Raw genomic sequence first — 13,219 nt, 5'->3', positions numbered from 1 at the left:
AGAATGTATAGTACAGTCCATGATTACAAATGAAAATCAGTGAGTTGGAGGAAGTTATGCAGCCAATACGGACCCCAGTGTGGGTTGGTGACTTCAATGCACATAACCCTCTTTGGGCCAGTAGAATAAAGGATGATAATGTGAACACTTAAGAGGAATGTATGGACAGTGTGGCCTAATATGTTTGAATGACAGCAGACCAACAAGGTTTGATCAAAAAAGAAAAACGGTCCAAGGCACTCTTCCGGCAAATAGTAAAAAACCTTTATTCAAACGGTTATTTCATATTGGAATTTTAAAAACATAGACACAGTTTCAAATATAGCTGGGTTAACAACCCATGTGTAGCGCCACAAACAGCCTTCTTTAGGGTGTAACCCTGCAAACGCATGATAATTGTAAACACCTGAACAAAAAAAACAATCAACTCACCGGTGGCCAGGGCAAAGTGTGACCACTAGGTGGCTCCTCCTACATGCATAGAAGGTCACAAGATAATAAGAAAAAATAAAACGTGAACAGAATAAGAAAACATGAATATAAAGATGACAAGTGAAAAAAATATATAATAACAGTATATCATCCTTTTTAATAATGACACCAGGCCACATACATCAGAGCAACTACAAAAAAATATTGAAGTCAATTTCTTCATTTAGTCCTGGATAAGCTGTAGCCTTCATTTGGTGTACATAAAACGTTTCTCTGAGCAGACATATGTTCAGTCCATCACCACTCCAAATGCTGTTAATGATGGTTTCTAGACCTTCAATCACAAGGCTGTCTGGATAGCTGTTATGGACTTTGTGAAAGTGCTTAGCCATAGGGTAATCCATATTAGCTTTTCTGATTGCATACTTATGCTCAGGGACTCTCTCTTTCAGTCGGCCTGTGTAAAAGCATCCACAGGTATAATAATAATAAGGTCTTACACCTTATTAGTTTTAAAGTCACTGAATTGCTAAGTGCTTTATATTAGCACAATGGTTGCAAAAGCCAGGGAGAAGGCCAGACACTAGCCTGTCCCATAGTGTGGGGGCCCTCTTGAAACTGACCTCAGGTGGAGCATGATGAACTTCCCTAACATTTTTTTTTTTTTAGGTCAGATCTAGAGGTAAATTGGGCTTTTGTGTAAGTATCCCTTGTTTTCTAGCCTCTCTGTGCAAATCAGTCTGACAAGACGGCAGCCTGTTTTCAAGCTCTTGTGTCACAAATTCGTCAAACACGATGAAATTGGCCAAATGGTATATTGTCCATAAGCCTGTTAGGATGAAAACTATCTGCTTTAAGCACAGTATTTGTGTCTGTTTCCTTCTTATATACTGTAGTGTGGAGCTTGCCTTCCTCACCCTTAGATATATATATATATATATATATATATATATATATATATATATATTATATATAATACCTAATACACAATTTTATATTTCTGTTTTGAGTTTTCCAAAAAATAATGAAAGAGTAGAAGTTCCTCCTAGTCCAAAACAATAAAATGTCGTCAATGTACTTCCCCCACCATTTTATCTAGTCACTAAAGAGTCAAAACACCTTCCCCATGAAAATACACCTTTCTTCATTTCGAAACTGTTAGTTTGATAAGGATGGTCTTTTTAGCCTCTTCAGACCACAAGACCACATCTGGCCTCAAGGTTGTTTGGACAACATAGGGGAAGTAAAGCCTTTTTCCTGGGCCCATTTCCCATGAGTGCGCCATTTGCAGTTAGTTGTTCTTTGTGGCTGTTGGCTTCTGTTCCTCCCTCACATATCTGATCGATTGTAAGGATCTCACGTTGGTTGGTCTCCTTTCCGCCTCTCCTGCTCCAAGATGTCAGCGAGCGTCGCAAGAACTTTGTCATGCCGTATCTGGATACCTGTATCTCCCTTGTGTGAGTGCCATTATACAACATGCCACGATACGTGCCATAATGCCCCAACAGAAAGGAGATGCAGAAGAGTTCCAGCTTTCATAACTCCGCCCATGTGACTTTCCTCTTGGAGAGGTTCCATTTTAATAGGTTCCTTGGGATGCAACCTCAAGAGCCTTTGATCTCTGTTGCTCTTCCTCCAAATTCCGTACTTCAGCCTGAATCATGGCTCTCCTCTCCTTTGTATGTGATTTTCTCCACTGTTGGAAATGGTTGTTTCCAAGGCCTTGTGTTCCAGTGCATTGATTTCCAATGATGTCCCGAAGCCTCAACAATCAACACCAAGCCTTGAATTTCACTGGTAGTCCTGATTGTTCAATCCTTCTCAGCCACTAGACCATTTCCCGAGGCAATTGATTAGAGGCCATTTCGTCAATAGTCTACGCTATTGATGAAATGGCCTCTCCTTGGATTTGCAGCTTGAACTTGTTGGCAATTTCCCTTTATTGATTAACATGCTCCTTGATTTCTACGGCTTCAACTTCATCCTCGCCCATGCTGCCATGTCGCCAAGCATTGTTAGGACCCACCTTGCCTTCACATGAGTTGTCGTCATTATAGTGAGTCTGTCCCAATGCTAGTTTTGACCCTCTGGCTTCTTTACCAGCAGCAGCTACGAGGAAGTTCATTTCCATGATGAAGAGGATGGGGAAGATTGCCACTGAGTTGTGAACTGGGCTAATTTGAATCGTAGCTCGATACCACCTAAAATAGCTGATTATCATCCCCTGGATGTCATGTGGTATGTGGTAGTAGTGCTGCACGGAGGAGGGCGTGAGGGATTGAGCCGTATGCTTTAGCCAAATCAAGCCAGACCACTGTTAGGTCTCCTCTGCTTGTCTCCCGTATCATCTGGCTGAGGACTCCAGTGTGTAACAAGCACCCGGAGAAGCCTGGAATCCCACATTTCTGAAGAGATGTATCGTTGTACGTCAATATCATGGTCAATATCTAAGTCACACTCAGTCACACCCTGTCACACTCTGCCATACTCTGTCACACTGTATGGATGTATGTATGAAGGCAGCTGTTGAGCCAAAGGCTTTCATTTTGGGGTTTCTTTTAGGAAGTTTTTCCTTGTGCGATGCAAGGATCTAAGGACAGAGGGTGTCGTAACCTGTACAGTCTGTAAAGCACACTGAGACAAATGTATAATTTGTGATATTGGGCTATACAAATAAATTTGATTTGATTTGATTTGATTTGATTTAATATGGAAGTCTGAGAAGCTAACACTGAGCCTGGACCCACCTGTGGCCGCCCCTCCGAACGAAGATTGTACAACATACAAAAAGTACTGATTTTGCTACGGTCCAGGCAGGGGCGGGACTCCATTTTGATGGGCACACCATGCAGTCAATCACATGCAAGGACAGACTAGAATCATATCACTATGTGAAAGAAGGACGGAGGGCAGACGCTCCAAAGACAGCGAGTGTAGTGGTACAGGCCAGGTGCACACAGAGAGACAGAGAGATGGGGGATTTAAATGCAACAGCTCGGGAGAAAGTGAAGAAATTAGCAAAAACCGAAAAAGAATCACTGCACTAAAGACTTTTATTATTAATAATAATAATAATAATAATAATAATAATAATAATAATAATAATACATTAGACTTGTATAGCACTTTTCTTGTAACTCAAAGACGCTTTTATCTAAAGTGTCATAATGTTAAGACTTTAGCCTTTATTTATTTGATCTGTTTGCTGTGGTTCTGTGTTAAGTTGTTAATTTAAAGGTTTGATTAAATGTTAAACAATAGGAACTGTGTATTTTTTTTGTAACGAAAAAAAAGCATAGAAATAAAGCTTTTATGAAAATACTGAATGAAAAATTGCTTACGAACATACAAACCATTTATAATTGCTAAATTAGGCTAAACTTAGAAGTCTCAGAAGAGCCATTTGGGAGCTATAAGAGCCAAAAGAGCTGAATCTTTGAAAAGAGCGGGACCTCCCATCACTAGTATGAACTGTCTGACTCGTTACCATGGGAACCTAAATAAAAACACGCATGCCATGATTGATCACTGGAGAGATGCTGTAATCAGTCAGGAACATACCAATCATGGTATTGTTTTTGTTGTGCGCGATTATTTATACTTAACTAAAAATATTGAAGGCTTGAACATTGCTTCCTCTTTTGTCCTGGGTTGAATGTGCCCCTCTGACAAAACACTTGGCCCCAGCCAGGCCCCCCGAGTGATATTGGTCTATAACCACCACTGCAGCACAGCACGGAGCATGGAGCTCCGACAGCAATTCAGATCAAATTCAAATCAAATCAAATTTATTTATATAGCTCAATATCACAAATTATACATTTGTCTCAGTGTGCTTTACAGACTGTACAGGATATGACACCCTCTTTCCTTAGACCCTCGCATCGCACAAGGAAAAACTTCTTAAAAGAAACCCCATAATTAAAGGAGGAAAAATGAAAGAAACCTCAGGGAGAGCAACTGAGGGGGGATCCCTCTCCCAGGGCGGACAGACATGCAATAGATGTCGTGTATACAGGATAAACAACATAGTACAAATACAACATTTGACAGAGATGATGTTGTGTTGAAAAAGAGAAAGTATGGATGAATCCAGGAAAATGTCAAAAAGGACCAGGGCAGCAGGCGCAGCCACGATTCTTGATCCTGACGTAAACTTTATCACTGGCAACCTGCCACATGAGAGACAAAGAAACTCTGGGGATGATGCCCCGGATGATGAGTTAGTAACATACATTTACATCAATGCATACAGATAGAGAGGGAGGGGAGGAGAGAGAGCATTTATAAGATATTAAATTATTCTTATAAACCATTCATTAGGGTTAAGTAAGTAACTAGTTGGTAAAGTTATCTGCTGGCAAACTCAAATAGAAAAGATAAAAGAAATTAGAAACGTGTGACGAGACAACAGCATTCAAAGTTACACTCATTTATTCGGATCCCAAAAATGTGTTTTATGCTCTTGTGGACTGAAATGACTGAACTGATGACTGCAGACAATGATGAACTTTATTGAAAAGTGCAAAGGATCAGAAGTAAACAATAAAAGTGCAAACTGGTCGTCTTTTCTGTCACACTCAGTCACACCCTGTCATACTCTGCCATACTCTGTTACACAGAGCCCCACAGAGCCCCACAGAGCCACACAAAGCCACACAAAAGTCACACACAAGTCTCACAGAGCCACACAAAAGTCACACAGACACGATACATGGTGCACATCAGCTCGTCAGCAGTGATACACTGAAGAAGAATTCTCTCACACACTCAGAGACGGTGTGCGAGAATTCTTTTTATGACATCAGTTAATATTCTGGAATGGAATTGTGTCCATAGAATTCCATATGAGGCAATATACTTTAAAACTACTGTATGTTTTGCAAAGGGCGGCACTTTGCTCCCGACATACACGCACACACACACGCACACGCACACTGTGCATACACTTACAGTCAGAGACAGAGCGGAGGAAAGGAGAGGAGGGAACTAAATAGAATCCGTGCCAAGCATCCCACACACCACACGCATTCAGTGTTGCCAACTTGACAAATTTCTCGCTAAATCTAATGACTTTCCAAACCCTCTTGGTGATTTTTTTTCTGTCAAAGGCTACTAGTGCAAATCTTTTTCTGGTGTTATTGGAGACTTTTCTGGTGTTTTGGAGACTCTGACTTATCATTCTGCAGTTACCGGCTGCTGCCGTGATTAATTTTTTTTCTAAACATAATATATATTTATAAATGAATATGTTATTTTATATATATATATATATAACATTTATATCGGGGCTGTCAATATATCAGATTTTCATTACATAATTATCGTGGCATTATTAATACAGGTAGATCAGCCTGGTGTTCCGGCCCTCCACAACAGTCCCAGTTTTCATGAGGCCCTCTGCTAAAATGAATTGCCCACCCCTGCATTAGATGATATAATGGGCCTTATTTTGAACCTTGGGGAGAATGAAAAAAGTGAGTATTTGTCACAGTCTGCTCCAGTACTTCCTACCTCAGCCCGGTACTTTTCCACACCCTGCCTCCTTCTCACCTCACCAGCCAGCCACTCCCACCTCATCACCTCACCTTGGGCTCAGGCTGCTACCAATTAATCAAGCCCTTATTTAAGCTTCTCCCAGTCACTCACTCAGTGCCAGATTGTTCTCTACTCATGTCAGACTTTCCAGCGATTACCCCCGGACTGATTTCCTGTTACCGACCCTGCCTGTCTCCGAACTACCCGCCTCGTCAAATCCCGGAATACCCACCAGCCTTCTGTCCCCGACCTCGAGCTCGGTTTCCTCATCTCTGAACCTGGGTTACTTATGTCTGAGTAAGACCCTCTGCTGTGTGAAATCATCATTTTGCATTAGGTTACTCTGCATGTGTCCTGGGATTTCCTGCCTTGCAGCAGAGGATTGACCGGGTTCCTCTGCCGGTCCCAGTTCCGGCCAGTGCCCTGGATGGCCACCTCCTGGGGACCGTCACTCACCAGACCATGCCTGTTCGGATGCTACTGTCCGGCAACCACCACGAGACCATCCGGTTTCACCTTCTACGGTCTCCTCCTCTTCTGTTGATTCTGGGCTACCCCTGGCTCCGCCGCCACAACCCCAACATTGACTGGGTGACAGGGGCCATTCTGCGGTGGAGCCCTGCCTGCCACAAGGTGTGCCTGAAGCAAGCCTCCGCAGCAGTCCGTCCACGAATTTATCGGGGGTGCTGGTTGAATACCATGACTTCCAGGAGGTATTCAGCAAGGCCCGGGCCACATCTCTGACCCCGCACCGTCCATACGACTGTACGATTGAGCTACACCCCGTCATTGTCAACTCCTCGTGGTCGCCTGTATTCCCTGTCGGCACCCGAGAGGGAGGCCATGGAAAGTTACATTAATGACTCTCTGGCTGCTGGGATTATCTGTCCCTCATCCTCACGGGCAGAGGCGGGATTCTTCTTTGTGGAAAAGAAGGACAAGACTCTGAGGCCGTGTATTGATTACAGGGGCCTCAATGACATCACGATAAAGAACCGATATCCTCTTCCCCTCATCTCCTCCGCTTTTGAGTTATTGCAGGGGGCTACCATCTTTACGAAGTTGGACCTTCGCAATGCCTACCACTTAGTTCGGATCTGGGAGGGAGACGAGTGGAAGATGGCTTTTAACACCGCCTCTGGACATTATGAATACCTGGTGATGCCTTTTGGCCTCACAAACGCCCCAGCGGTGTTCCAGGCATTGGTAAATGATGTTCTTAGAGACATGTTGAACAAGCAGGTGTTCGTATACCTAGACAACATCTTGACTTGATCTACTCCCGTACCAAGGGGGAACATGTGCATCATGTCCAGGCCGTCCTTCAACGCCTGCTTGAGAAGTCGCTGTTTGTAAAGACCGAGAAATGTGAGTTCCATACCACCTCTGTCTCGTTTCTGGGATACATCGTGGGACGGGGAGCATGCAGATGGACCCTGCCAAAGTCTCCGCGGTCACCTCCTGGCCGGTTCCTGACTCGCGTAAGCAGTTACAGCGGTTCCTGGGGTTGGCAAACTTTTACCGAAGGTTCATCCGTGGCTACAGCACGGTGGCTGCCCCACTCACAGGCCCTCACCTCTTCAAAGGTGCTGTTTCAGTGGTCTCCCTCGGCTGAGGGGGCTTTCTAGAACCTCAGGTCCCGTTTCACCTCTGCTCCCATCCTGCGAGTTCCGGACCCGGAGAGACAGTTCGTGGTGGAGGTGGACGCCTCCAACGTAGGGAGGGGGCATCTTGTCGCAGAGGGCGGCCGACAACCAGAAGTTTCACCCCTGTGCCTTCTTCTCTAAAAGATTTTCCATTTGTAGTCAGCACAAGTCGTCTCACCAAGCTCCTGCCGGCCTTCTGCTACCCCTACCAGTGCCCCATGGTCCCTGGTCCCACATCTCTCTAGACTTTGTTACCGGCCTGCCTATGTCCAATGGTCATACCACCATCCTGACTATAGTTGACGCCACTGTTCGCCGCATTGGAGAAAGAGGTCTCCTGTCCATCCGTCCAGGCTTTCATTAACGGCTGCCGCCGAACCTGGACCCAGGCTAGAGCTACTCTCCTCCTCTCGACGGACCGGTACGTCACAGCTGCCAACCGCCGCCGCACCATCGCCCCCAAATACCTAGTGGGCTAGAAAGTGTGGCTGTCCACTCGGGACATCCCGTTACGGGTAGAGTCCAAAAAATGGCACCTCGGTTCATCGGCCCGTTTGAGATTCAAACTAAAGTTGCCCCATTCCATGCGGATACATCCGACCTTCCACGTTTCCAGGGTTAAACCTGTCCACTTGAGCCCAATTGGCTGTTTTGTTTTCCAGGTTGAGTTTGAAAGGGTTAGAAAAAGGCTTTCAAAAGAAATATAATTAATTTTAGGTTAAGGATGATTAATAGGCTTGAGTCGAATATGGCTGCAGCTCCACCTCCTCAGCCTCGAGGAACGTGTATTAATATGGCCAGGCGGAGTGGACTGACATATTCTTCATCTCTCGGCCAGGTTTCAATTTAAATCAATCTGATTACCTGAAACGGTAAGAGGTTAAATCATTTACTAGTTGATTGAATTATTTCCAGCTTTAGATGACAAAGATCTTTTTTTTTTAGAGTCCACATTTAACTTTCCTGTTTTGTTGCACTGGTGCAGAGGTGGTGTTCATTTTAAGTGGTGGTTGGGCTGACACAGTCACTTTGGGGTTTAGGATGGGTAAGTGGGAAAAACCTGTTAGAAACATGAAGCGGTTGGTGGTGAACCCTGGGTTTCTTCAGTGGGGCAGAAACAATGGGAAAATTAAAAGAAGGGCCGTCATTACTTCTGGATACAAAAGAGTGTAAAGACAGAGCATTGCTATCTAAGCAATGAGAGATGGAGTGCTGTCATTATGACCAGACTAAGAATATTACTTTGTGGATCTAGCGAAGATGGGCAAGCATGAAGACGGACTGTGTAGCACCAGGCAGGAAACAACAAACTGTTAAACATCTTCTTATGGAATGCAGCAGTTCTTGAATTCATCGCCGCAACAGGCTTAGACCTTTTGAAATAGACCAAGGAGAGGTAGCAATGTGCATCTGGCATCTGGACTGCATACAAAGAAAAAAGTCAGAGCCAGGCTGCTGTAAAATAGTTTTTAAAAAAGTACGTCCTATGTCTTTTCCTAAACACTTTTTCTTTTACGTCGATGGAAAATGTCATGAGGTCAAGAAAAGATGTGAAGGAGAATTCAAAGGGACTCAGGAAAAGACAACCGTCTAGCATTTCTGTAGACTAAAGATGCTGCTCTACAGGTCATTTTCCAAGGTAAGTATTGATAGTTTGTGTAGTGATTCCATTTGTTTTACCAAAGTATTGAAACACTACTTTTTTATTTAAAAAACCGTACATAAGAAATATTTCTTTTTACACAGTTTCTGCACAGCAATTGGGGTATGTGCCAAGTTTGATGAACTGTGAGCTGTACATCACGTTCATCATTATTAAAATGAAAACTTACCTGTTTAATGTCTTGGTTAATGACCCAAATGTTGCTAATATAATCTGCAGTGGCTGTGTGGAGAACCACTTTGTTTCGAACCTTTCAGTAACTCTTCTATGAGAGGTCACTTCTAACAGCCTTTAATAGCTAGACTGTGTCTCTGTAGGAATGCAGGGATGGATCATGTTAAGTTGGGTTTCACATTATTACCGGACAAGAGTCCCTGAATATGTGTTCTGCCTGAAAGTCAGTTATGAAATACTGCACTTGTTTTTGTTTCATAGAACAGTTTGCATTCATGGTAAGAGTGTGGGTACCTCTCATCTGAACCTTTTACACATGCTGGTGGTGCTAAAGGGAATTCAAAGTAAAAGGTCAAGGGTTTTCCATTGGAACCGGAGCTCTTGAGTCTTTTTCTTTTTGTCTCACTGAAATGTGATATTCAAATGACCCAGACAACAACAACTGGCTCACTGTAGCAACAGTCTACAGCTCCGTGCCCGGACATGTTATCATAAAGTATTACATTACCTGTCCAGCTGGTCCAGCAGATGTTGGATGTGACTTTAAAAATAATTCAATAATTCCTGCTACGATCCAAAACAGCAGACAGAGAAGGTTAACAATAAATTAATTTAGAAGAAGCTAAAAACAGATTTAAAACAGGTTACAAATCTCTTAAGAAATAAATGTTCCAGCATAAAGAGTCAAGTGTCCAATCCAGCCAAGTGCAGTCCTGCTTTAGCCGCAAAACATGTGGGGCCTCTGGTCCCTCGCCGCCTCATGACATTACATTACATTACATTTTACTGTAAATGTTCTGTCTTTGCTAGTACATTTTACTCACTATTGCATAGTCCTTTTTACTTAGACTACCTTTGCACCTAATTACAAAAAATTAAAAAAATGTTTCAGGTTTTAAAACATTTAAATGTTGCTTTTCTATACTTTTATTTGAGAAATATTTAATTAGTGTTAACATAATATGTATTCTACCTTCATCACTACTCTAGTAGGCATTTGTTTTATTATGGGCTTCTTTGTATTCAGTAAAACAGTTTAAAAAAACAAAACAGCACCTTTGTTTTGAACAATGGTTCCAACATAGACAGTGTGGTGCAATAGACGACACTGCACCTCAGTCTGAGTGAACTGAGTGCAAACATTTTTAAGAATCTGATCCTGAAGACAACATTGACAGTGATCAACCTCAGTAAAATGAAGATTTAATGTTTAATGAAATATCCAAATATATTTTAAAGTGCAATGGCTTTGTACAAAATTAAGTTCAATGCCTCACATATCCCTCTTTTAAATGTAAGAGAATTACACAACATGTAGTTATACGGTGGCCCTGAGACCTCAACGCAACTCAAGGAAACTCAAATAGACAAAACACAAGGAAGTGAAGAAAACTTCTTCACCAATTTCAGAACATATACATAATTTAGCTGCAAATACACAAAGCACAACCACATACAGAAAAACTGCAACTGCCACGTACAACATATGACACCATTTCAAGGGAACACTAAAAAGTGATGCACACGGCCGGGACATGCTTGGTGTTGCCATGGGTTGTGACTTAGTTATCGCATTTTGCTATCTGTAAGTGGAATTGGAAAATTAGCTAAATAGTAAAATTTTTGGGGGGACAGCCAGGCGTGTGTTAGTTTTCCTGGAAATAGTTTCCATCACTTGTGCTACAAAAATGCTGCCCATGTGTTGTCAAATTGATGAATGTTTATTCTTAAGTTGCAGTGCGTTGAGGTCTCAGGGCCATCATAGAGTTCTCTTGTTATCACCACCCAATCTGTAATGCCTCAAGTTTTTAACCTCTTCCCGTGTGCAGGCCCGCCTGCGGTACAATCAGCTCCTCAAGTACACTCAAAATCAGAACTTTGAGCCCACTTACCTATAAAGCCTTACAAATATCCTCTTTTCAGCAATATCTTGAAAAAGACGCTCCTAAGGCATTGCCAGATGTCCACACGTTCTTTTCCGGTAAAAAGATATCCACTGTGAACATCGTCACATCGATAAAAGTCCATGAACAGGTGTTGCAATCTTTGAAATCAGCTGATCGATTTTTACATTGTGTGTCATAAACATCCATCCATCCATCCATCGTCTACCGCTTATCCGGGATCGGGTCGCGGGGGCAGCAGCTCCAGTAAGGAACCCCAATCTTCCCTTCTCCGGGCCACATCCTCCAGCTCCGACTGGGGGATCCTGAGGCGTTCCCAGGCCAGTGAGGAGATATAATCTCTCCACCGAGTCCTGGGTCTTCCCCGGGGTCTCCTCCCAGCTGGACGTGCCTGGAACACCTCCCTAGGGAGGCGCCCAGGTGGCATCCTTACTAGATGCCCGAACCACCTCAACTGGCTCCTTTCAACGTAAAGGAGCAGCGGCTCTACTCCGAGTCTCTCACGGATGGCTGAGCTTCTCACCCTATCTCTAAGGGAGACGCCAGCCACCCGTCTGAGAAAACCCATTTCGGCCGCTTGTACCCGTGATCTCGTTCTTTCGGTCATGACCCAGCCTTCATGACCATAGGTGAGGGAAGGAACGAAGATCGACCGGTAGATTGAGAGCTTTGCCTTCTGGCTCAGCTCTCTTTTCGTCACAACGGTGCGGTAAAGTGATTGTAATACCGCCCCTGCTGCTCCGATTCTCCGGCCAATCTCTCGCTCCATTGTCCCCTCACTCGCGAACAAGACCCCGAGGTACTTGAACTCCTTCACTTGGGGTAATGGCTCATTCCCTACCCGGAGTAGGCAATCCACCGGTTTCCTGCTGAGAGCCATGGCCTCAGATTTGGAGGTGCTGATCCTCATCCCAACCGCTTCACACTCGGCTGCGAACCGATCCAGTGACTGTTGAAGGTCACAGACCGATGATGCCATAAGGACCACATCATCTGCAAACAGCAGCGATGAGATCCTCAAGTCACCGAACTGCAACCCCTCTCCTCCACGACTACGCCTCGATATCCTATCCATGAAAATCACCAAAACAGGATTGGTGATAAAGCGCAGCCCTGGCGGAGGCCAACATTCACGGGAAACGAGTCCGACTTACTGCCGAGTATCCGGACACAACTCTCGCTTTGGGCGTACAGGGATTGGATGGCCCTCAAAAGTGACCCCCTCACCCCATACTCCCGCAGCACCTCCCACAGTATCACCCGGGGGACCCGGTCATACGCCTTCTCCAGATCCACAAAACACATGTAGACTGGATGGGCGTACTCCCAGGCCCCCTCCAGGATCCTTGCGAGAGTGAAGAGTTGGTCCGTTGTTCCACGACCAGGACGGAATCCGCATTGTTCCTCTTCAATCAGAGGTTCGACTACCGGCCGAACCCTCCTTTCCAGTACCTTGGAGTAGACTTTACCAGGGAGGCTGAGAAGTGTGATACCCCTGTAGTTGGCACACACTCTCTGGTCCCCCTTTTTAAATAGGGGAACCACCACCCCGGTCTGCCAACCCCTAGGCACTGTCCCAGACTTCCACGCAATGTTGACGAGGCGTGTCAACCAAGACAGCCCCTCAACACCCAATGTGTATGTGTGTCATAAACAGTCATAATGAATATCTCGTGCGCTCATCACGGTTCAGACACGTCCTGGTTTTAGTGCGGGCTCTCAGCATTAGATTGACTCTTCATTTGAGCCAATCATTGGCTCATGAAGGTTGTAAAAAACCCATCGAAGCTTCGATGGGTTTTTTACCCAAGAAAACGAGCGCCTCTTTCGTTAGATGAGTCACTTCACTTGGTTTGTTTTTT

Source organism: Cottoperca gobio, chromosome 14, assembly GCF_900634415.1.
Source record: "Cottoperca gobio chromosome 14, fCotGob3.1, whole genome shotgun sequence".
NCBI classification, from domain to species: domain Eukaryota; kingdom Metazoa; phylum Chordata; class Actinopteri; order Perciformes; family Bovichtidae; genus Cottoperca; species Cottoperca gobio.
This window is presented reverse-complemented; position numbering follows the sequence as displayed.